We start from the raw sequence: 25,679 nt of genomic DNA on the forward strand, positions 1-25,679 counted from the left end.
TTAGCAAGTAAAGGCTAGATCCCAGGTCTTGCACTGCGTAAGGCCATCGGATTTCCTCATTTTCCTACCACTCTCTTGGCATCCTTTATGAGAAATACGGTGCAAAAGGTGGGCTCATCCCTGTCCTTTCTGTTTTAGCAGTTTTTTTGTTTTTTTTTTTTTCATCTTGAAGTCACTCATGTTTCCCTTCAGTATTCTCCCAACCTTTACTATTTAAAAATGGGGTTGAATTGTATTGGTATGTGTCTCATCGAATTAGCAGGATGGGTGTCCACGTTACAGGTGTCTACTACCTGTGATTTAATTTTTAAAGTAAGTCAATTGATTCTGGCTTGTAGACATTTTCTAGCTCTACCCAATTTGCTTATTCGATAGATGGCCATCGTAAAAGACTTAACATGTCAAAATTCTGTGTTTAATCAGGTAAAGCCATGCAGTGTGCTTACATTTGTTCTTTGGCACTTGAGGATAATTTGTTGTTGATACATTATCTAAAAAAAATCAAAGTGATGGAACGACAAGCATATATGCTTCTGCCTCGGGGATTTTGCATTTGCTATACCCTTTGCAGTGAACATCGGTCTCTGATCGCCCCTCTTCAGATATTTGCTGAAATGTCACCAGAGAGCCTCATATAGACTAGCACATTTACACTCTCTTTTCCTCTCCATTCTGCTTTATTTTTCTTCATAACACTTAGAACCAAGTAATACGTTGCATTCGATTTTATTGACTGTCTCCTCCATACCCTCCTTAAAAGCATAGGCTCCTTGAGAGCAAGATCTTGTCTGATTTATTAACTGCTTTGATACTCAGGACCTAACACAATGTCTGCAAAATAGTTGCTGTTCAGTAAATATTTGTTAAACGATTGAATGATATAGTGGAAAGAACATGGGGTTAGGAGTTAGAGGACCTGCACAAGTTCTTTTGAGGCTTCAGCATATCTGTGAGAGTTTTTTTCTAATAGGACCTGAACTAATCATGACAAATTTGTCATATTTGTGTGGGTGTCATATTACTGGTTATATCTGTGTGGTTAAGATATCCCAAAATATATTTTTTAAAAGGTATGCTTTTTTAAGCTTAAATTAGATTACTCATATGAAAAAAAAAAAGTTTATCAACTAAAAAGTAACAAATGTTGGGTATTATTTTTGGATCATATGAAGAATTTTATAAATATTATAATGTTACATAGAAGACAATAGTTGAATAGCACTGTAATTCTAAAAGGCAATATAAGCCCCCAAACATCAGAAACAATAGAGCTTGGGAATCCAATTTAATTCAAAAGTTATTTTTGTGAAAGATATTATGTTAGGTACTTCTGTGACACAAAGATGAGGAAGAAAAAGACAGTTTCAAGTTTGTACAATTTGTAGATGTAGAAAGGATATAATAACCCAGAAAATTAAAAAAAAAAAAAAAAGCAAATCTGAGGAATGCCATAAGAGATATAAAAATATGAAAAAAATAGAGGAGGGAGAGTTCATATCTACTCCAATAGAGAGAAGGTGAATCAGGAAGGAGCTCAAGGAGATTGTGGCAGCACATCTGAGACAGGATGTGAAAGATAGCAATATCTGAAGAGGCAAAGATTGAAGAAGAGGAATATATGCTAACTACAGGCCATAGTATGAACAGAAAACATACCGAAGGAGAGATGAAGTCCAGTTTGGCTGGTATTAGGGATCATTAAAAGTAGTCTGAGAAGCTTGCACAAACCACAGTAAGCAATGGAGAGGCACTAGAAGATTTTATATAAAGAGCAACAGTAAAAACTACATTTAAATCTGGCAGGAGATTGCAGGACAATAAATGGAAGGTAGTAGATCATTTAAAGAAATAAAACTTCTTTAGCAGTATATCAATAAATAAGTAGTCAATGTCATCCAAGCAGAAATCCTTCCTCCAGATACCCATATATTTCTCTCCTTCACCAAACTTTTTGAGTTTTTCATACTGCTGAGTCTATTTCCTTGTCTACCACTCAGTCCTAAACCTACATACAGTATACTCTGTCCTGCCCAACCCCTCTTAAATACCTCTCACCAAAGTCACCAATGATTTTCATATGGCTAAATCCAAAAAGACGTTCATCAGCCCTTCCTTTCTTGACCTCTCAGCAGCATTTGACAATACGGACTAATGGGTCCTTGGAGCACTTTATTTCTTTGGCCTACACGACTCACTTTCTTATTAGCAACACTTCCTTTGCCATCCCGTTAATTGTTGGTTTACTTCAGTATTCTAAATTAACTTCCTTTCTCTTTTCTATTCCTGGGTGGCTTTTTCATTATTAAGGCTTCAGTTAACTTTTTACCTGATCACTCCCAAATTCTTTGCTTCTGCTGTGATCTCTCTCTGAGCTTTATGTTTCATATGTCTGCCTTCCTTCTTAATTTTTTCCCTTGAAAAAATTATTCCCAGGCATTTTATTTTTGTTTAACTTTGTGTTATGGAAAGGTTCAAATATATACAAAAGTAGAGAGAATAGAATAAAGAACCCTTTAATGCCCAACACTCAACTTCAACAGTTATCAGCATATGGCCAGTCTTTGTTTCATCTATAACCACCCTTCCCATTTCCCCTCTCCCTATTGGATTATTTTAAAGAAAATCCCAGACATCATATCAATTTATCTGTAAATACATCAGTTTGTATCTCTAAAGGTAAGGACTCAATTCTACCTCCGTAATATCAAACCTATCCACTTCCCTCCAAATCCTATTATCATTCTATTTTCAGACCCTCACTGTCTCTTGTCCAAATAACTTCAACAGTGTTCTATCTTGCCTTTCTTCCTTTAAGCTTGTTTTCCCTTCAATTCATTCCCTACACTGGGAGTCTCCCAACTTTTTTGATCATTCAACAATATTGAGATTTTAAAAATATGCACCTTAATATGCGCATCTTTATTTACTTACCACACATATTTGTACTCTTCTAATATACAGATAATGTAAATTTTGACATAATACACCTGTTGATTGGTTCCTGTTTTCCTCTCACCTCCTTATCTTTTTTTTGGGGGGGGGAGGGGGAGGGGTGAAGTATGGTAGAGGGGCAGAGAGAGAGGCAGGAAGCAGAGAAGCAGAGGTAGGTCCCTGTGTGCTTGGGACCTTGGTATCTCCTAAGCCCAGTGTCCCAGATCAAGTCGACAAAAGGGCACCAATCAATGTCCTCCTGGAAGTTTCATACAGCAAATACATAGAATTGATCTCATTGATGATTAAACTAGTGTTGGAATGACCACCAGAGGGCACCACAAACTCAAACGAGACTAAGATCACCTGGTTCTCAGATGCCCGAATTCTTGGTGACCCAACTGCAAGTTCCATCATAATGTATTGGATTGTTTTATTCCTTTCGCGGTATTATGTCAAGATTTTACTGTATAATCAATATCATAAAGTATACACTAAAATAGAAATCTTTAAAAAAATGAGATAAAAAATACAATTTTACCAGTTCCTTTTCACACCTGAATGGAGTTCAATATACAACTCTTTTGGTACACACACGCTCAATAATTTGCACTTAGATAGTTTTTAATAATTTAATTTGTAATAATTCTAAAAGGTATTTTATTAATTAACAGTTTGCATTTTCGAAAGTTTGCTCCTAGGCGATGCTGATGTTGTTTGGAATTGTTCTATACAGCAGACCTTTTCAAAACACAAATATGATTATTCCATTCCCCTGCTTCAATAACTTGACTATGTATTGAATATTGTCAGACAAATTAATGGGTTAAAAGGGGCACATTTCTGTTGGTTTTCACTGGATAAAGCCTCATAATAAACAAACATAACTACAGGATAACATTCTGAAATTTATTAAGCAGAATAAATTATCCTGTTTGGCCGAACTGCATAAATGCACTTGCCTCATTTAGCAGAAACACTGCAAAGAATCATTTCAAAAAAAATTTAGTTCTCATAGGGGAACTTATAATACTTAAGAAACTAAAAGTAAAGCTATTTGTCTTCCTAGTCATGTGGCAGTTTCACATCTACTAAGGCCATGTTATAGAAGTAAGACTCCATCCACTCTATTTGGAGACAAATCAGAAATAAGCACATAATCCCATGTGTCCAGGAGATTTCCATCTCAGTAATGAATTATTGTCATTTATATTGCTAAGATACTGAGTAGGATCCAATGATTATATAAAATCTATTCAAACGGTAATAATTATTTGCATTTGCAATCATTATTTTTGCTTTCCTCAAAATATGTTTCATCTGCTGTTATCCTCCCAGTAACTCTGTAACGTAAAGGTCAAGGAAGGAAGTTTCTGAGTTCTCAAACTTGAGCATGCATCAAAATCACCTGGAGGGCTTATTAAAACTCATTCCTGAGCCCCAGAGATTTTTATTTAATGGATCTGAAAGGGAACTCAATCATTTGCCTTTTTAACAAGCTCCTAGGTGGTGCTGATGTTACTTGTCTATGAACCAACCACTCTTTCAGTTAATTTTAGAGTAGTGGTTTTTAACCTTGACTACACATTAGAAGTGTGTGCATTTCTCTACTCACCAGTAAGTTCAAGCATCTTTTCGTATATCTAGTAATAATTTTGCTTTCTTTTTTGTAAATTGCCTATTCGGTACTTTATCAGTTTTCATTTGATTATGTCTTTTTATTGATTTATAAGGTCATTTTAATATACTGTTGATGTTAACCTTTTTCTGATTTATATTCTAGAATATTTTTTATTAGTCTGTCACTTGGCTCTTGTCCTATAGAAATGTTAATTTTTATTATATCAAATCTGTCCATCTTTTTTATTTTAGCTTCTGGGTTTTGAGCGTTGCTTAGGAAGGTTAACCCCAAGATTAAAAGTGTTCTTCTGTACTTTTTACTGAGATTTTTGTCCTTCGGTTCCCTAGTATTCATTTTCTCATTTATTTACTGATCATTTTTGAGTAAGACAATTTGTTTCCCAGGTTGATGGTGCATTTGTGAGGGTTGAAATCCTTTTTGTTAGTTTAAGAGTAAGAGGTTTGTTAAGAGATATCAAAAATATACAGAATCTTTGGGAGACACAGACTTTATCATGAGCATCCACGAACTCCCCAAATCACTTGTGAAGGCAGTTGCTAACTCTGAAAGGATCAGGAAATGGACAAATGAAGATCATATTTTGCCTCTTTTCTCATGCAATTCAATTTTCAACCAAGTCTTAAATGACTTGGTGGAAACTAAATTATATCTGGAATCCTGGCTGTAAATGAATCTAGGAAATGTAGTTTTTGGCTTTCCAGCAAGGCATCCAAGAAGAGAATTGGACAATCCATGGTATCTGTTACTGACTAGTTTTTAATTTCCCTATTATTTTGATATACCATCGTTTTCATAAATACAGGTTTCTCTTGCTATCCAAAAGTAGAAGCTTCCTATGAAAACTTTCATGAGTCGAAATGGCATAAGGCAAAAAAGTAAATACTATTAACTTATATGGAAAAGATTTTGAGCATTCTCAGATCCCAAAAATAATTTAGCAAATCATACCAAATATGCTGAATTACATCCAGTTTTATGCTTTTCTGACAACTTAGGACAGTCTTGCTAACAATGCACAAAACAAACTGAGATAAAGCACAGATCCTCACAGACAGTTTCAAAGCTAAGGTGTTCTCGTAGCTACCTGGGCCACAATTTAGAACCAGTAGGAGGGGAGAAAGTTAACTAGCCTGGCTACTCTAAACCGCTCTCCTCAATTACTCTGACCAGTGCCTTCTTCCCCACTTCTTGATCTGTTAACTGTAAACTTGTACACCCTTCCCCCAATGCTCCTTTCTTTGCCTTAGCCACTTCCTCTGTATGATTTGAGCTTAACTCTCCTTGCATTTTGTTTTTCTAAGATGTAATTCTGTCTGAATTTTGTCTTTTCTCAACATTTATGGTTTGTTGATGGCAGTTTTTCTTAATTCCTAGGATATTTTTCACTTTTAAAACGTATCTTCTCTATCATTTCATTAGATTTTATGTGGTAGATAGGATATAGGTGCATGTGCTTGGTTAGCTATTTTGATCCAATCTCTATTAAATAGTGTGTATGAATGTGTGTGTGTGTGTGTGTGTGTGTGTGTGTGTGTGAGAGAGAGAGAGAGAGAGAGAGAGAGAGAGAGAGAGAGATTTTTTGTATTATTTTCTGTCTTCTTATTTCTCAAATTATTCTTTTCTCCTCCAAATGATGGGGAAAAAAAGGGGGGGAAAGAAAAGAAAGCCAGAGTTGAACTGAATCTTAGCCTTTTTCACCAATTTTTTTTCTCTATTCCAGAAAAATGGACAAATGAAGTAAATATATTCCCATCATACAGCCCGGCGCCATTCAAAATTTACCTGCTTTTCCTGAAATGGGAGGTAAAATTGGTGCCATGAGTAGCAACCAATTAGGATTAGGGGCAGGGTTGGGTAGCAGTTGGGTGTTGTGGTATAAGCATTTTAGAAATCATAAAGCTCTGGGGAACTATCACTAACCATATTTACAGAGACTCATTTTATAACCCAGAATGCTTTTTGTTTATTTGTTAAGAGTATGGGATATATTATAAGTTTGTAGGGGCTACTTGTGATAACACAAATTTGGGGTTGGAATCCTGGCTCCATCATTCATTTTCACTCTCTGTTACTTAATTTTTCTGAATCTCTACTTTTGTCCTTGTGAGAATTAAATAGGATAAAGAACATAAAGTTCTTGGCACAGCAGCTGGTACACAGGGGATATGGCATAGACATTAGAGATGATGGTGAAGATGATAATAGTGGTGACCACTGGAGTTCTGCTCTTTATGGTTCCCTTCCCAGTATCAATGAGCCTGGGAAAATAAATTAATAATCTAAAAGGGTTATTTCTTGGGAAGTGTAAAATCAGCAAAGATTGTGTTCATATAAAATACAGTTTTCAATTTAGTTTTTAGTCTTCAGTTGTATTATGAGAACACATAATTAATATTTTCTATCTCACCTTTTTTTTAACCTGTAAAATGAGGATAGCTTAATAAGGCTGTCATGGATATTCAATGAGAAAACATTCTAAAATGCTAAGAACAGTTATTAGTATATAGTAAAAGCTCAAAAACTCTTAGTGATGTTATTAATATTTATTAATATTATATTACTAATAATTTGTGTAAGCTGTAAAAGAGCCAGGAAAGTATCCCTATTTTAATTTAAGTTGATTTTATTTTTTTCAATCAACAGTTGGAACATATGATTGGATATAAATTCATGCAATAAAGAAATATTTAAAATTGGGACTATTTTGGAAAAACTGGAATACATGGTTATTAGAAGTAGAGTATATTCTTTTGATAACCAGAATTTGTTTATCCATAAACCTGTTAGTGGATATTGGATTCCTTTTGATTCAGGGCTATTGTGAAAAAAGAAAAGCTGTTATAAACATTTGTGTTCAAGGCTTTGAGTGAACATATTTTAATTCCTCTTGGGTAATACCTAGGAGTGTGTCGATGTAAAAATGTCCAAACCTGTTGAAAATTTTTATAAGAGTTCATTTGAGCCAACTGAGGATAATTGCTGGGAAGCAAGATCTCAAATGCTTCAGAGATTGACAGTTTTCCAGTTTCTTTTATGCATTTGGAGTTAAGGAGGAATGTAAGGAAGATTACATGAAGGTGGGAGAAAGCAAAGGATGTGCTCCCTTGATTATGTTCATTCCTCTAAGGAGTCTTGAAAAGAGAGAATTACTCTGACATTTCAAAAGTGTGTTAACGTAGATACTTAAGAACAACTAGACAGGGCTTGCTTAAGGGGAAGATAAACCTTTTGCTAAAAAAGTGTGTGCCTGGGACATGACTACCCAGCATGACCTGCCCAGTTAGGAATTCGTAATCAGATCACTCTATGAGGTTACTTTCTGTCACTGGACTTGTTCATTTCAGTACAGACCCCCTTTTTTTTGTCCACAAATGGAATAGCTGGTTTGTATGGCAGATATGTGTTTCCCTTTATAAGAAATATTTTGTGAGAACTTACATACTCAACTCCTGTATATCTGGGCTCAGATAAGGATACTAAGTCCAAATAATTTCCCTAGGTGGAAGGCAGAGAGAAACCTTTATCTTCCCTAACTTTAGCCCACCGACTTCCATATTTAATTGCTTATCAATTCCTTTGGGCGCCTAAAATAATGTCTTCTCCATCTTTCTTTTCCATCTCTCCAGTCATAGTGATACCATCTCAAGATTTCTTGGGTGCCTATTTTGTACCCAGTACTGTGGTAGGCACCGAGGGAGCACACAGGATTTAAAGTTAAAGGGGCAGCAAAATAGGGGTAGCTCCTGTGTTCAGGACAGCCTCAGTGACCACAAGCATTGAGGATGCTATGCAAACAATGTGAGAACGCTTGGGGCTGCATTCCATTTGCTTGACTCACATGCTGGAGGAAATGTCCCATCTTTGTTTGAATGTGAGCTGTAGTTACTTGTTTTCAAAGCTGATGTGGCTTTGAAATTAAGAGGAAAATTTTTGTGAAATCTCAAACAGGGGAACGGGAGAGAAAACTTTCCTCTTTTTCCTCCACCATGAGGTTTGCAAAGCATAGTACTGGGGCTAGTTAGCAACAGTTTCCCCTTAGAACATGTTAGAAATTCAAATTATCTGAACCTGAAACTCTAGATGCGGGATCTGTGTTTTAAAAAGCCCTCCAGGTGATTCTGACGCACGGTCAAGTATGAGCACCAAGGTGCTAAGATCATTCCATGGGTGGAGGTGGTCGGTCATCTTTTAGGCTGGGAGGAGCGTAAGTCCTGAGTAACTCTACTGTAGGGCTAACGTAACCACAGCGCCCATCCAACTCTTCCCCACCCCTCCCCCAGCACCTGCAACTCTTCTTCCACCCTCTGCCAGAACCCAGGCTCTCGGACTCGGGCCCTTCTCCTGGGAGCCGGGCCAAAACCCGGCAAGTGGATTCAGAGCCTGCTGGCCCGGGTACCGGCCGGGCATGCGTGGTGGCGCAAGTGCAGCAGATAGGCGGGCGCCGCGAGGTAGCTGCAAAGGGGACCTGCGGGCACCAGCAGGACAGCAGCGGCAGAGACCGGGGCGCGGCAGTGGGGTCGCAGAGGAGGGCTGGACCGATAGGCAGAAGACAAAGGTTCACTTTGTCGCTGGCGTACAGCACCTGGTGGGGCGTCTTCGCTATTTCCTCGCTCGCTAGGCGGTTCCCGACTCCTGCTGTGAAGTGCGGCGCCCACCAGGCTCTCGACCCGCTCCTGCCAGTTCCCGGCAGCCTATAGTGCGGACAGGTGTCAAATCGTGTATACTGCTTTCACCGTAAGCCTGAGAACTGCATTCTGATTCCTTGTATGAAGTTAGGTATTCTGTTAACTTTTCTTTTCCTTCCTCTCTTTTAAACTTTGGGTGGCAGCTACAGAGGCTTTCTGATCCAGCCTGTTTCACTTACATTCTGTGACTAGCTTGCCTTTGGTCTTTTGGTGCATAGGATCAATAGGGCTGGAGTGAAATCGCATCCGTGGTTTATGGTTTTGGTGCCTTTCCTGAATCAGTTGGCCTCTGGATGCGGCATTAAAAAAGTAAACTTTCAGCAAATTTCAGTGCCAAAAACTTTCTGCATTTCAGCTGCATTTTTAAGTAGAGACTTTCTAAAATTTAAGATTCCTCCTTCTTTTTCTGCATTACTATTATTTCAGGACTCATTTGGTGCTAATAAAAGGAAGCGATCTTTCTAGATGAGAAACAGAGTTCTCACTTTTCTCCCCTTATTTATCCTGTCACATTTCATGTCTCATACAGAGATAGTTTACCCTGAGGCTGGGGTATTGGTTACAATCCGAAGAGGCTGGGGCTGTGCTGTGCAAATTTCTTGGATAACCTGTGAGGCATAAACAAAATTGTAGCCCTCAAGGTGCACACACACCCCGAATAATTTTTAGGTAAAATGTTAAACTTATGGTGTGGGAGTCATATACATAGAAACAATAAATTTAGGAGGAAAAAAGTTTTAGTTCAGGAAAGCGTAAGCTATATGAAAAGAGAATACAGATACCTGTCTTTCCCTCCACCCCTCATGATGAATGTTTTAATGGCAGAAATTATATACAGTTTAAGACTGTAGAAGAGACCTTCCAGGTCACCCAGGTCAGTTGCTTCAGTTTACAAATGAGAAAACTGAGACTAATGAGGTTAAATGACTTGCTGAGGCCACTGGAGACCCTCCTTGGCAAAAGAGGGTCGGGGACCCTAGTTTTCTGATTTTCAGGGTTCTTTTTACCATCCCCCTATTGATACTCTCCTCACAATTTGGTTAGATTATTAAACTTTCATTTTCTTTTCTACATCTTTATACTGCGTAGTCTGGCTTAAGCTGATTAGTTATTCCTGCTACTAAACTTGCTAGTACTTTCAAAAATTATCCTCCCGCTCGAGTACCACCTAACAATTTGTTAATCTTGAAACTGCCTTCCTTCCTTGTCTAGGTCACGTTGGGCCCCCAGCCAGAATACCTGCTTGCCTCCCTCCCTGTTCAAGTCCTGCCCATGCTGCAAGGAGTAGCTCAGGCGTGACCTCTTTACAGGAGCTTTCCTTGATTACTGTGGCCAGAAAGTCGTTCTTCCTCTTATGAATCCTCTAGCGTTTATTACTGTTGTCGTGCTGCTAGTATCACCCTCATCTTTAGTATCCCAAATTGTTGTATTTTAGCACATGTCCCAACTTCCTGACCAGCGTGGAAGCTCTTAGAGCTTAATGTCTATGACTTAGACATTCCACCTAGCACAAAGCATAAAGTATATTCTTAGCTACTGTTTGTGAGAGGAAGTAAAAAGCACAGAGTTTTGTAAAGGGGTTTGATGTGGATGTTATATAATATGAGGGAGCCTACCTTAGAGCTATAGCAAGACAATTGTTAAGTCAAACCAGCCCGCTGGGGTGATTCTCATATTTTGATGAGAGATCATGCCTCAGAGGAGTGCTGGAGACAAGGCTAAAACCATAATAGGGGAGTGTTGCCCAAGGGCTGGATTTAAGCATTGCCATTCTAAAATGAAGAGTGGAGAGCACAGATTTAAGAAATGGTTTAAAAGAAAAAGCACTTGGTGAAGGACTAGATGCAGGTTAAGCATGTTGAAAATTACTTCCAGTCTTGGCGTGTTGGTAATGGACTTGTAATGTTCTTTTTATCTTATAAGTACCTTCAGTTATGACATTATCTCTTTCTGTTTCTTAGAGTTATTGATATGACTTTTTTACTTTCCATGCTAAATGATAAGCTCTTTGGGGAATGCTCTTTAATCCCTCTCAATGTCAGGCATGGTAGCTTTGCAATTTTAGACACTCCATAGTTATTGCATAAATAAATAGTGTTTTTTGACATGGGTAAGGTGGGACTTTAGGATTTTAGAGATGTAAGGTATCACTTTATCCAGACCATCCCCACATTATCTAGAGGAACAACTGAGATATGCTTAACTAAGCTAGTTAGTGGTGTTGCTGGAGCCTCTACTCAAGTTTCCTAACTACTAGCTCCAAGCTGATTTCAGTAAACCTTACTTTTCAAGGTTGTTGGTTCCAAGATAAACTTGAGTTGGCAGCAGGACACTCCAGTTGGAGATGTTCTGTGGATCTAAAGCCCTTAGAAACCAATCTAAAGGGGGGAACCTGGTGGTCTATGTAGAAGTCTGTGTCTTTGGAAGAGATGAAGAGATGAATGGGCAATTCAGGGTTGAGTATACAGAGTGAGAAGAAGTGAGGCTGGGGTTTTGGCAATCTCCATACAGGGAGATGAAGAAGAGTCTGAAAAGGATACAGTAGCTTAGCTTGTGAGGGGCAAAAGACATAAACAGGTAGGCCCAAAGTCCTTGGACTGAGAGTGTATTTGGGAGAGACATTCTACACTACCAGGAGGTGGTGAATAATGGCTGTGGTGTTTGTGACCCAGGAAGGTAAGGGATAAGGTTGAGAGAGAGAGAGAGAGAGAATTGTGATCAGACTACCCAGAAAAACAAGACAGTAGGGAGTGCTTCAGAACCCCAAATTCCAATTCAGGGGTGGTTTGGCATATTTGTTTACTTGGAACAGATGTTGCAAATAGCTGTTTTGCAAATCAAAACAACCTTTCCATTGAGCTGAGCATAGCATTGAGGGAGCTGTTGGATGGCACATCTTTTCCATTGACAGTCAGAGGCAAGTTGACCACTGTCTTCAACTGGCAGTGATGCTTGTTCTTATAAAATTAGGAGGAGAGAACAATTGAGGAGAGATACACAGCTTCCTGGGGGAAAAGGAAGAGTTGGAAAGGTATAGTGGGGTTACATTTTTTTATTATGACGTTATTCAAAATTGATTGGACAGCCAAATGCAAAATTAGGCAGTAAGTTGAAATTAATCTCACAAAAAAATGCTGAAATATTAAAATCTAGAGTTATATACCACAATTCTGTACAAAATGACTATATTATGTAACTTTCTCAAAATAGTATTAGTAATATTAGTAACTTGTATTATAGACAGTTTTCCATGGACTAACTACTTTACAAGCAATGTGTCATTTAATATTTATAAACTGTCCTGTGAGATTGGTGCAATTATTCCCATTTTAACAGATAAGAAAACTGAAACTTAGATAAAATCACATTTCTGAGGTCACATGGTTAACAAGTGGTTGAACTGAGCTTTGATCTCAAGCTTGCCTGACTTCAGGCACTGAGAGTTTCAAGTATCTTAACAAAATGCAAAACTTTATCTGTAGTAACCCCAACAGATTCTTAGGCTGCACCCATTGAGAATGTTCATAGATTTTAGCTGGTGAAACTCCCAATATTCTATGAGTAAGATTTTAATCAGAGGGGGGAAAAAAGGAGTGGTAAATCTTTCAACTTTTTATTTTTTAAATTATTCCACTTAGTCTTTACCTCTTTTTTACTCTTGGAGCATTCTTGGAGGCAGAGACGGCAGCTCTTTCTCAGGGTGCACCATAAAGCTATCTTTTCCGCTCCCACCCTCTTTCAGGAGAAACTGGGGTGATGGAGGTGAGTTGGTAGTGATCCAGAAGATGCCTCTGGAGTTGGGGGTGGCAATGAGAAACCCAGGTATGAACCTAAGGACACTAGGGTGGCCAGGTTTGTAAGGAAATTTTTCCCCTGGGGTGGCAGGATCCACTGTTGAAAGCCCTGGAATATCTGTAGGTCTTGACCCTTACCCTGATCTCAGACCTTTGACCTGTGGTTAAAACACCCAGGGAGAATCCAGACCTGAGCACATTCTCCTAGAATCCTAGAGATCAGGAAGTTCTGAAGACAGTTTGTACTTGTTGCAATTGGAGGTGTGTATAGATACAACAAGGAAGGCCCCAGGTCAGAGACAGGTAATTTAGAGGCAAGACTGGCAGGCCCTAAATTTGACCAGTGGAGTTGGCTGTGAGAAAATCTGCACCCCCATTACTCTCTTAGGGGAGTTTCAAAATGGAATCCTGTGCTGTCTGAGCCTTCTTTCCATTTCCTGTTTCTGCTTAATCTTCTCCTGAGCTGGTTCAGTGCATTCTCAGCACCTGTGCTTGCATATGAATGGAAAGGCCACCTGTTTCTGGTCTCTACTCATTGATTTATCTCAACATCCAAGAACTTATCACATCACCCAGCTCTTACCCTGAAGAAAGATCTGAATCAACATTTCATTCTGGTTGACGATGAAAATCAGGGAGAAAGAGAAAGAGGCTTTTGTGCCGCATACAACTTTATTAGTTATAAAATAGTTATACAATTTGATTGCTGGAAATTTTGCTAACATATAAATCACTCCAGATGTGAGGCTCTGTTAACTTTGGTCATCATATTTCTTTTTAATGCTTCCAAGTCTGAAAGTTCCTATTTGCCTTTTTTGGTAAGAAACATGAAATGGCTTCTGTAAAAACATTGTTTTTTAGTAATACTGTTGGGCACATAAAGAGCGAGAGTTAGAGTAATTAGGAGAGTTTTTCTTTTATTTAAAACATTTGTTTCATCAGGAAGTATTTTATTTTCTAGTAGAGTTACAGATAGTTTGTTGATAAAGTCTAGTTGTGAAGGGGACTTTCGACTACAATAAACTACATTTTTATGATTTACTCCATTGAGCAATCCAGAGCTATAAAACTATAAGAATATGTGAGTGATAATTCACTGCACATAGACATGACACCTTCTCAAGAAAACATGAGAAACTGTCTTTTCTGGTAGTAAGGTGGATGAATGTCTTAGTAGGTGGAAACAGTTTTGTGGGAGTCCTTCTTCGTAATAAAAAGCAAAAGGTTCTGGAGAATGGTTGACAATAGAAACTCAAAATGTTAGAGGAAACTAGGTTTACTTTATTACTGAGAAACTCAATAAATTGTTTAAAGGCACTGTCCCAGGGAATAACAATTTTTTAATAAAAAATGACAAAAGCCTCCTCAATCTGTTGGAGAACCAAGAAACAAGAGAGTTTATCAGTGCTGTCAAAATAGAATTTGGATTGAATTTGAGTTTAAAACATTGGCAAATGTGCGTAGAAGGATTGGTCATGTTAATTACACCTTGGGCCAAAGTCTACTTGTCTAAACCTTTTCTCCAACAATAAATTCCCATGTGGTGCCCTCTGTCCTCTATGAATAAATGAGTAAACCTATGCCGATGGATCACAATTGTAATTCCAAAGTGATGCGTGACAATCTGTGACCTAAAACTGATGTTGATCAAGCAATTTAAATGCCTTAGATAGAAAGTACCAACTGCATTCACATGTTGTTCCCATAGTTGGTGATCAAAATCTAGATTAAATTGTTGAAATATAAGCGAAGCAGGTTCAGAACTGACTCATTTACAGTGAATGATCAAAGGCACAAGCAGACTTTTTGTCTCATTTCATTTTGTCTAAAATGCCATCATTTATGGTTACTTTTTTTTTTGTCCTCAATTATATATACTCACTGTGTACTTTTATAGATAATAATCAATACAAACTAGAATTTTGAGGTTTGATAAATGTGTGCTTAGGATTTTAATGCTATTCATCAATAATTCTATGGAAAGATGATATTAAATTAGTATGTGATTGAACGTTTAGCTTAATATCAAGTTAGTATTTATAACCTTTGAGGACAAATCATCAAGTCTCAAAGACTCCTACATTCTTTCACTTGAACACTCGGTCAGCATTTTGTTCTTGTAAAGTCTCCCTTTTCCTTACTCTCTCCTTAGGTTTAGGTTCACTGGAATACTCTTTTGGTCCAAGGGATGTGTCCAAGAATGGCCCAGTTCGTGCAGAATTTAACTATTATCAGATCAGTGAGATGCCAGCCGTGAAACACAGTTCACAAAAACTAATAATGTTTTTTTAGCAAAAGTTGTCATGCAAGTGAATTAATTGGAAAACATTAATAGCAATTTGCTTGAATCCTTTTCTTGTTCTCAAATAGCCCAAGTTAAACCCAAGATCACTGTCAGTGAAATAAGCTACTCTGAGAACCTCTGAATGTTTAGTGGTCAATCAGAATGAACTTCTCAGGATAATGTAAAGTTCAGATAGCTGAAATAAGTTGGCCTATGATCAGGGCTGTGGATAGGAAGTCAAAGTCTGTGATTGTGTTTTTGACCCCACGAGAAAAGAGGCTTTCTCTTTAACTGCATGTTTGATGATTAAACAAGACACTGCAATGTGAAAGCAATTAGTAAACTATAAGGTAAGGAAGTAAGTTATTTATTATAGTTATAATAAATTTCTGACTTTGCTGCCTTTCACTGATAAGTGACCAAGAATTTGACAGTGATTTGCCTATTTGAGGTTACTTGGTGTAGAAGTGACAGAAATGGAACTCACATCTGTGTCTTCTAATTTGACAAAACGTCAGGGTTCAGCATTGGGACCATTGTGATAGCCAAGACAGATATCAGGTGTCTGTCCTCATGGAGCTTCAGTTTAGTCTCAAATCTGGTGCTCTTCCAATTAGTCCATATTTTCTTTTTTTTACTAACCTGTGAAATTTATATTTGGTTGTTATAAAATTCTAAGTGTGTTATCAAATTCTAAACTTCAGCTGTGGAGTTCTTTAAGTGATGTTTCTGTTGCCAGAGGTGCCTCCAATTACTGCCTCCCAAACTTCAGATTTTATTCAACAGGATACTTTTTAAATCTACACTGTGAAGAGAGGAGTTTGATGCTTCTCAGCATCCTTTTTGTTAATCAGAGGCTTGTTCCAGAGGGATATTCTCTTTCTTCCTCTGCAAAACCAAAGGGACATGATTGAATAAAAGAGAGCTGGGCTGGATGGAGAGCTGTGAGTGAGACATGAATGGTCCTTATATGCCTGGGTTCTCAGACAGCTGGAGGGGGCAGACACAGCATACTCTGTGACATGAGTGAGCCTGAGGGGGAGGGCAGAATAAAGCTTTCGGGGAGCACAAATGGAGAGCAGTTAATTCTGTTCATTGTGTCGAAGAAGGTGTCAAGAATTGAGCTGAGCTTTGAAAGGAAAGTACAAGAGAATAGAAGAAAAAGTATTCCATAGGGGAAGGGATAACATGAGCAAAAGCATGGAGACAGGAAAGAGCTGACCTGTTCAGGGAAATTGCAGGTACTTTGATGTGTTCTAAAACCTGAGTATACATAAGAATCACCTGGAGCACTCGTTAAATGGATTTCTATGTTCCAACTCCTTAGTTTCTCATTCTTTAGGTTTGGGATGGGGCCACAGAATTTCATTTCAACGAGTTTTCCCAGTCCTGCTGAGGTTGATGATCTGGGAACAACTGGGCTAGATTATAGGGAATGTGAGATAGATGAGCTAGAAAAAAAATTGCTTTCTTTTGAAGCTTTGCTATCACTAAGTTGACAGTTCAGGTTTTTGTTGTTGTTTTATTTTTTAGTCTCATTTACCAAATGGTTGCTGCCTTATACCCCTCAGTGACCTTCTAGAAAATCCTTATGTGCCCCTACCCAGTACCTTACCAGTTCTCCCAAGAAACCAGCTCTTTCCTTGTGTTTCATTTTAAAATAGCTGCTGTTCAGCCAGTATGGCTATTCCACCCATGGAAAGCTGAACAGCCTACATCAATTAGATGATGTTAGGTGGTGACCCAGACCAAGTATGAATGTTTAGTATGATCAAGGGGTATGTAATTAACATTAGTTTGTTAATCTAGATATAATGTTAAACTTTTCAACAGTATGTTTGGAATAATTTGCAAGTTTCGAGCTAAGAGGTAGACCTTACACAATTGCAGAAAGTTCCTTCCCTGCCCTCAGAAAATGTATAGTCTTATAGGGGAGTTAAAATGCATGAATAGCTCCAGTACAGGAAAGTTGGTGCTGTGTTGCAGTAAGGATAGGAACCAAAGTGATAGAACTGAGAAGGTTCACTTTCCATTGCAACAATTGGGGCAGGCAGGGCAGAGTTGAAGAGATCATGATTTATACCATCTTCTGATGTTTTATGCATCTTTGTAAGCCCTCTGAACTGCGGGTGCATGTGTTTACACAAAGAGTATAATGGAGAAGGGGGCATTTGAATTTGACATTGAAGGATAGACGAATGCTCACCAGGTAGAGTAGTCAGCAGGAGGAGTATATGGAAAGATATTCCAAAGGGGCAGCTGAAACTCAGAACAGCAGTGTGACAGGGAAGTGCAGGTTCAGACACTAGGGAATACTGTGGTTCATTTTGGGAAGTACATGGAGATGAGACTGGAAAGACATTTAGGGAAGATTTTGAAACATTTTGAGATTTGGTTGGGGGATTTGTATTATTCTGTGGTAGTGTTGACTCATAGGCTTATCTTGTGATGAACTTAGCCCCTCAGTTCCCTCTTAACCCCTAAACACACCAGAAGGGGAGGAACCACATTTCTTACAGTGCATTGACCAGTGGTTCATTTTATCTTGGATGGACCTGTAAAATGCTTTTTCCTGGCTCTGATTTTAATATGCGTATTTCAGGCATCATACAGACTTTCAAAAATTCATCCATCACTAAAGACTTCTTTCAAAATATGTAAAATATACAAGAGTAACCAATTTCAAATTCTGAGAGACAAATTACAAAAGTGAGACAAAAATAAATGAATTACTATAGTACTTGTTCTGGCTTTTTCTGCAAAGCAAGAGAATTCAAAAGTTAAAGCTAAGAACATAAATATAGTCTCCTAAGCAGATACTCTCTAGTTGGCTTAAAGTGCTGAAAGATACCGAACATAATGGTGAATGGCACTGTGGTCTCCCTTCGGAATTACTTTAGCTATAAGCCGAGAGACACCTACTGCTTTAGTAGAGCTTGTGTGAGGACCAATGGGCACTAAAGCCAGGGTGGTTCATATTTTGGGGGGATGTCAACAGATGGGAAAGGTATTCGTGTCTCATTGAAGATTTTGAGAATCTTCCATGTGTGCCTCCTAAAAAGTATCCTGTGCTAAGAACTACATTGTAGTGAGAAAAGCAAAAAAGGTGGATTTGAATTTAGAAGTTGTTGCCTTGGTGCTGCCATTTGCTAACCAACTGATAGAAGAGGCAATTTTGTGGGTGAGTGGGACAGAGTTGACTGATTCAAGATCTGACCCCTTTGCCCAAGGTCCACAGATGAGAGGTACAGTGGATAGGAGAATTTCCGAGTCACTTAGCCTGTCTGGACCTTGGTGGTTGTCGTTGTTTGTTCTATTTTGTATGGATGAAATAAGATAAAATATGTAAAATGAAAAATACCATACATATTTTAGATCAAAATCTAATGCTAAGATTTATTCTGTTATAAGCTCTCGTATCCACATCTGTGGCCACGTAGAATGTGAGCTTCTTAAAGGCAGGGTCAGGTCTTTTTCATTTCGTTTGCTCATTGCCTGATGCATAGTAGACACTTGGTAAAAAGGAATGAATGAATGTATAAAACTATACCCATCCTCTCCCCACCTGCATACCTAATACTTTCTAGCTTCTACTTGCTTGTAGACTTAAGATCCTTATTTTTATACTACTAACCCCGTTCTGTGTTTTACTGACAGAAAATCTTGAGAAATACTCCAGCCTTATGCAAGAGACACCTGTATAGCTTGAATTCAAAGTATAAGGATCTTTATAGATTGATATGCATTCTAAACTAATTCCACAAATGAATTAAATAATATATGATAATATTTTACACGTAGATAATCCTTGTGTATAAAACTGATTTCACCCCTAAAATAAACTGATGCATATAAATTGAGATTATATTCCTCTCAAAGTATTTTTTTATTGTTTTAAAAAATCAGATTAGAAGCGAGTAGGAGAGTAATTTACAATGCTCAAAGAAATGAGTATTCATACACCTATCTCCTGGAAGCTTGGATACCTGTTTTTTCTGCAGCTGAACGAAACAAGAATCAGAAGTTACTTTATTCTCCTTAAATTTTACAGTTTCTTAAATGTCAACAGTAATTCATTTCTTGATTTGTGAAATTAGACTTGATTAACATGGGACAAATGCATCTCTTTCATTTTGAATGGAGTAGTTTGTTTTTTAAAATTATTACAGGTCCTGTTAACAAGCATCTGGAATATGTAGGATAAAAAAGATTAAACTTTCTAAATTTTTACTGATGTATTCTGCTATGTGTATTGTGTTGTGGGAGAGTAAGCCTTTACTGAAGTATTTCTGCAATCTTAAGATTACATTTCACATAGGACCAGGGCAGGAAGTAATGGGAGAACTGAAAATATTGTAATTTTCTAGTAATTCAGAGGAAATGACTGCATTCTGAGGTAGAGTACTGAAAGAGTACACAATGATATACATTTTGGCAAGTTAGTTTATTATTAAATATCATCGGGAATATTTTTTTGAACACTTTTACATTTTAGGCACAATTTAGGGAGGCCTTATGTTATACGTGTTGCTCATTTTTAATTTAAAAAGGATACCATGACTCATTCAAATCTTCTCTGTGCACAGGTTCTCTCTATTATGTTATGCCCTTAGTATACTAAGGATATTACATAGTCAAGCAGCAAGACTTCTCAGGGAAATTAGAGGTTTTATATCAACCAGACATTGTTGAAATCTTTGCCTTGAATAGTATTAAGTAGTGTTCCATCAGTGTTTGTGGTGCACATGATGCTATTTTTTTTTTAAGTAATAGCTTCATTGAAGTTTAATTTACTCATTTAAAGTGTTCAGTCAGTTTTAAAATATTTTCATCACCCCGTATCCATTAGTACTTACTCCTCATTTCTTGCTGCACTCTCCTCCCCCACCCAATCTAGGCAATGACAAATCTACTTTCTCTATATATAAATTTGCATGTCCTTGAAATTTTATGTATATGGATGTTGTGTCTGGCTAATTTCACTTAGCATAATGTTTTCAAAGCTCATGTTGTAGCATCAATACCTCTTTATGGTTGAATAATATTTTGTTATGTGAATCTACCACATTTTATTTATTCATTCATCAGTTGCTGGACATTTGTGTTGTTTCTACTTTTTGGCTATTATGAATAATGCTACTATGAACATTTGTGGTCCAGTTGATTTCAGAGGGAATTATTGGGTCATGTGGTAGCTCAACATTTAACATTTTGAGGACCTCCTGCCTAACTGTTTTTTAAAGTGACTGTACAATTTTACCTTGGCTCCAGTAATGTATGAAGGCTCCAACTTATCTACATCCTCATCAGCTCTTGTTATTATCTGTATTTTTAAATATGGCTGTCTTAGTGGATGTGAAGTGATATCCATTGTGGTGACATTTCTTTTTGTATATTTTATATATTAGAACTTTATATTTTAGAACAATTTTAGATTTACAGAGAAATTAAGCAGATGGTCCAGAGGGTTCCCATGTGCCCCCCACTGATACTCAGTTTACCCTATTAATATATCTTCCATTAGTATGATACATCTGTAATAATTAATGAGCCAGTATTGTTATATTATTCTTAACTAAAGTTTATTCATATTTTCTTAGTTTTTACCTAAAGTCCTTTTTCTGTTCCAGGATCCCATCTATAATAGCACATTACATTTGCTTGTCATTTCTCTTTAGGGTCCTCAGACTATCCTTATTTTTTTTTGATGACCTTGAGAGTTTGGGGAAGTAGTGGTCATTGTAGTACATACATTTGTAGGATGCCCTTCTGTTGGAATTTGTCTCTTTCTTTTTAAATTTTTTAATGATTAGGTTATGGTGACATGGTTTTTAGTGTAAAAAAGTCAGAGCAATATACTTGAAGTATAAAAATACATACTCAGTATTGGAAATCAGCGGAAATGTGGTTAAGAAATTCTTAAGAATTTAAAGAATTAGTTACCCCTGGCAGATGACCAGAAATTTAACTCAAGATAAATTTTCATAACAAGGACTTAATCACATTGGAAATGATCAGATTAAGTACTAGAAATTATTTTTGAGACTATTATCATATAGCATCTAATCTAAGGGTAAAGCCAAAGGTGTATTTTTCATTGCTTTAAATGTAATTGAGAATATTCTTTTACTTGTAATAAAACATAAAGTTAATAAAAATTCAGATTAACTTTAGGAAGAATTCCATGGCACTGATGTAACAAGGGTCTAATGTGTAGTGAGTACTTTCACCTATATCAATTCCACTAACTTTTATAAATATCTTGTGAAATGGGAGGGAACTGAGGCTCAGAGAGGCTGTGTCATTTGGCCTGACTCACACAGCTCTCAGTAGTTGAGCTGAGAATTTAACCTAGGGCAATGAAGTTGAAGTCTACTGTCCATCAGTCTCCATAGTTTCCAGTGGTTTTGAATCAGAAATGTATGGAAGAGTATAGGCTTGAGTCCTTATCTAGCATCTCTCTGTGTTCAATGCCCCCGCCCCCCTCCAGTTGGTCCAATTAACAGTATGCTTGTTGACTGCTAACAAAGGAAAACTGAGCTTTGTCCAGGGCACTATGCCATCACATCTCTCTGTGGAGTAGTAACTCCATGGTCACATATGTCTCCTGAAAATGAAGCCCAAGCATTATAGAGCAAGAAAGGAACTATGTGGATGAACAACAAATTTAGCTGTTTGTCAGTAGTCACATCACTCAATATACATTACTGAGTGCATTCCTCAGCTCTTAAGTTTTTTTTGATAATTGAGTGGCATAGAGGATTTAGTTTTTAATATTTATCTTTGAATAAAATGGGGTGTGGTAATAATCTGTGAATGAACTAGAAATAATGTTGCACAGATACCTATTGAGGAAAGTTTGGAAAATTTCCCTACTTGTTTAGCTAATCCTTGTAAATGGCCCAAACTGGTTGATCACAGACTGATGCAAGAGTTCTTTCTGCTTAGAGTTTCTGTATAAGTCAGGATAGTGTAAGCCATGCTGCAGTAACAAATTAATCCTGAAATCTACATTGATTTCTTGTTCACATAAATATCAGTGTGCATTGGCTGTTCTCCAAGGCAGTGTCTCAGAGAAATAAGCTGCTCTGATTTTGTTATTTTAACATGGGACTTCCAAATTGTCTTAGCAGAGGAAAGAGAGCAAGAATATGATGTACTGAAAAGGTTTGGCCTAGAGGGACAAAAAATATCACTTCTACTCACAGCCCATTGGCTGGAACTAATCACATGACCCTGCTGGAAGTGAGGGAAAACATATGGCTGTTCAGTGAACAGTAAATATCTCTGTCTCACCTTCTTCAGAGCAAGATAACTGGTTAGTCTATAAAACAAACAAAAAACAAAATACAAAAACAAGTCTAGTAAAGACAGAAAAGTGTACTGAAATATATATTGATTAATTAAATTCAGATTAACACATGGAGAATTCATCTCCATGGTAAATATTCTGCAGTTCCATCAACTTGCCTTGTTTGAAACGGTGCCTAGATTCAAACCATCACCGTGCTGATAGTTCTTTAGAAATGAGCTTGTCACTGTACTCCCTTACAAATGAGACTCCCTAGGTTGAACGTGATACTCTGAATGTGGTCTAACTAGCACAGGATATAGTGAGACTTAACATTTACTAAATATTTTCTGTGATTTGGATACACACACACATGCAATTTAATACTTTGCAAACCTTTATATATATATCCCCACACACATAAATACTTTTCCAAACTAATTCTCTTCAGTTGTATTTTTGTGATACTAATTTTTCTCCTCCAAAATATACTACTGGAAAATGTAGAACTCCTCTTTAGTTTGTCTTTATGATCTACCCCTCCCTATTCTCTTCAGTGTGGCCTAAAATTCCACCATTAGAATTATAGGATGACAAAGACCCTAGTAGCCTAATTGAGTTGCATAGACTGGAGCAACCCTCTTTTTTTCTTTATTTGAAAAAGGCTCTCTGTTGTTTGAGAATAACATTTAGCACATGTGAGGAGTCCCACCTCAGGCTCTTTGTGCTGATACCATTTTCATTCATCAAATATTTACCGAACACAATTTTGGCCCAGGCACTGAGCTAGGTCCCAGCAGTCTTTGCCCTCAAAGAAACATCATCTAGACCAGGGATTGGCAATATTTTTCTGTAATGGGCCAGATAATAAGTATTTTAGGCTTTGTTGGTCATACGGTCTCTGTTTCAACTACCTAACTCTGCTCTTGTAGCATGAAAGCAGCAATAGACAATCCATAAATGAATAAGCATGGTGGTGTTCCAGTAAGTTTTATTTATGGGTGCTAAAATTTTAATTTCTTATAATTTTTACGTGTCACAAACTATCACTCTTTTAAATTTTTTAAACTATTTATATATTTAAAAACCATACTTAGTTCTCAGGTTATGTGCAAGTAGGTAGTGGGCCAGATTTGGTCTGCAGGCTGAGTTTGCTGACCCCTGGTCTAAAACCAGCTCTGTATTGTCTTATTCTCACAAATAAATAGTGAACTGTTTTAATGATTAATTATTCAAATTTAGTGTTTAAATATAATTAACTTCACCCAGGTCTTCATTCAATAAACTACTCTCCTATCAGGTATTGGTGATTGTCATTTCTGCAAATTATGTGTTTTGCATAATATACAAATTTTAATATATAATACACAAATTTATATATTATCCTCATCATCTTCATTTTTTGGCTATAGAAACCAAGACTGAAAGTGACTCTTCCAAGATGATGTAGTTAATAAGAAGCAGAGCCTATATTCAGTCCCAAGAACTCTAACTCCAGAGCCGGGGATCCTAATCATTTATTTATTATACCTTCCTCGCTACTGAAATATAGGCATTAAAGCATTTAAACAGTTTTTTTTATTACAGTGTAAGAAAATAGAAGTTGTGAATAAAGATTATTTTTCCTAAGAAGCAAGTATGTAATTGAAAAAAGAAACATTGTGAAGTGTTTTAAGAGTTTTTACTATTTATCTTGTCCATGAGCAAAGATGATAATCAGTTCACACTAACTTGAGATAAACAGTGCACTGAGATTTTCCTTTTTCGAACTACCTGAATTAACACAGAATCAGAGCAGGGCTGGATTTACAATAGAAGGATGCATCACGTTGAGTTCAAAAATCATTGTACAGATGCTTTGTATACAGAGTTTACAAAATATTCTGTTGCATGTGACATATAATGTAAAAGCAATTTGTAACCTGCAAGTCATATTGCAAAGAAATCATTGTTAGTTATTTAAGTGAATTGTTCCACTATAGATATAGCCTTAGCCCTGGTATCATGTTCCTTCAGTTGGATCAGTAGAAAAGGTTAAATATCAAGTGAATACAATTTGTGAAAGATTACTAGTGGACTGTTTAAAATCCCCTCTAATTTACTTTTGGAACTGTTTTCTGTTGAACCAGGAAGGAAAAGACTACAGAATCTACTCTTGTCTGAGGAAGTCTCTGAGAAGAGAGGGAAGTAAGATGTGATACCTTTCATTTTCCCATTTAAGTGTTGGCCTTGGAAAGAGGGAGAGAGAGAAGGAGGAATTTTGAAAATCACCTCTTACCTTGACACTGACTCACTAATCTAACCTTATGGTCAAAGACCAGGAATTCAAGAGGTACCCAAACTTGTGCCACTCTGAAGCCAGTCTCTGGCTGTGACACTGTAGTCATTTGATGGTGGCAGAGCAGTACTTTCAACCAGTTCATTGTACAGGCCACTCGAATAGATGATATGAGACAAGAAAAGACCTTTGTACACTTTTATTGCATAGTGATCATTTCCTAATTAGTTAATAATTCTCAAAGACTTTCTGTAATCCAGCTTATTGCCAAATGAAAGGGCTATTGAATAATAAGGTCTTTCTAAAAACAATAAACTTTTATTTGATTTACTTATAATTTTAAAAAATCAAGTGTGCCATAAAATTCTACATTTGATAACTTTGGATTATGGAATTTTCGTCCTGTAACAACACAAGATAAGGCTGTTTTTTCTTTCATAAGTCCTAATCTTTTAAGGAATGAGAGATGTTGAAAGAAAGATTGCCTTTTTATATTGAGTTTCTTTACCCTCTCTCACCTCCCCTCCAGGAATCTGGGCTACTTTGAGGTTAAACACTTACCCGTTTCTTTAAGATTCCTACAATTGAGGTTTCATGACTAATAATGGAAGCAACAATCAGCTGAGAAGAAAAAGAGAAAAAAATTACATGTGTTTCTTTCCACCACACAATACTATAATTTGAGTTCAGGGCTATCTCAGGGAATTAACAATAGCAGGAAGTAGAGCTTGTGGTTAACTACTGTTTATTTATGTACACTATGTGGAGAAAAGG

General features: G+C 37.1%; 1 protein-coding gene across 7 annotated transcripts in view; it reads left to right on the forward strand.

Moving 5' to 3' along the window:
- The first annotated feature begins 85 nt into the window (after positions 1-85).
- PLS1 (plastin 1) overlaps positions 86-25,679 on the forward strand; it is a 105,803-nt gene continuing 80,209 nt past the window's right edge. The window contains exon 1 of one of the 7 annotated variants that reach the window (XM_016126498.2): positions 86-108. The gene's annotated coding sequence lies outside the window, so the exon portion shown is untranslated. The other 6 variants (XM_036219724.1, XM_016126501.2, XM_016126489.2 and 3 more) reach the window with 6 other exon arrangements.

The sequence above is a fragment of the Rousettus aegyptiacus genome, unplaced genomic scaffold, assembly GCF_014176215.1.
Source record: "Rousettus aegyptiacus isolate mRouAeg1 unplaced genomic scaffold, mRouAeg1.p scaffold_m13_p_4, whole genome shotgun sequence".
Taxonomy (NCBI): domain Eukaryota; kingdom Metazoa; phylum Chordata; class Mammalia; order Chiroptera; family Pteropodidae; genus Rousettus; species Rousettus aegyptiacus.